Source organism: Penaeus monodon, chromosome 29 (assembly GCF_015228065.2).
Source record: "Penaeus monodon isolate SGIC_2016 chromosome 29, NSTDA_Pmon_1, whole genome shotgun sequence".
NCBI lineage: Eukaryota > Metazoa > Arthropoda > Malacostraca > Decapoda > Penaeidae > Penaeus > Penaeus monodon.
In genome coordinates, this window is record NC_051414.1 from 37,875,753 (window position 1) to 37,875,956 (window position 204).

Here is a 204-nt window from a genome sequence, read left to right on the forward strand (position 1 = left end):
CTTGAGGTAGGGAATGAATACTTCTGAAGCAATGACAATAATGATAACTATACTAGTCAAAATCAATACTAGTGATTCTGCTGCCATTTACTGTTGGTAGCAGTGGCAGTACTGTTATGAGATCCTACTTTCTGAAGCGAGATGAGTAGCTGAATACTTTGCAAGGTATAAAATATGACATGTATTGGAATATTTCAAGTTATC

The 204-nt window shown here is 35.3% G+C and overlaps 1 protein-coding gene across 1 annotated transcript in view; it reads right to left on the reverse strand.

Annotated features, from left to right (window-relative positions):
* Nucleotides 1-204, reverse strand: part of LOC119592239 (helicase domino-like) — a gene marked incomplete at its 3' end in the record, with an annotated part of 26,783 nt that overhangs the window by 14,886 nt on the left and 11,693 nt on the right.